We start from the raw sequence: 253 nt of genomic DNA on the forward strand, positions 1-253 counted from the left end.
GGGGCGGCGCCCGGCGGGGGCCCGGGCCAGCCCCTCCACCCATAGGCTCTCCGTCGGCCTCCGAGGCGCCCACTGCCAGCCAGAGGACTCCGAGTCCTCCCCTGCCCTCCTCCCACCCTGCCGCCCGCGCACCCGAGTCTCCTACGCCCCCTTTCCGCTGCCCTTGTCGCCTAAGTCCCAACTCCCTTCCCCCTCTTTGTCCCTTTCTCTCTCCGTCCCTCCCCTCACCCCTCCTCTGTCCTGACCCCCTGCT

General features: G+C 71.9%; 1 protein-coding gene across 1 annotated transcript in view; it reads left to right on the forward strand.

Annotated features, from left to right (window-relative positions):
- The window catches only part of ADAMTS16 (ADAM metallopeptidase with thrombospondin type 1 motif 16), a 154,488-nt gene that overhangs the window by 17,194 nt on the left and 137,041 nt on the right, over positions 1-253 (forward strand). The window lies entirely within an intron of this gene.

The sequence above is a fragment of the Tupaia chinensis genome, unplaced genomic scaffold, assembly GCF_000334495.1.
Source record: "Tupaia chinensis unplaced genomic scaffold, TupChi_1.0 Scaffold146386_1, whole genome shotgun sequence".
Classification (NCBI taxonomy): domain Eukaryota; kingdom Metazoa; phylum Chordata; class Mammalia; order Scandentia; family Tupaiidae; genus Tupaia; species Tupaia belangeri.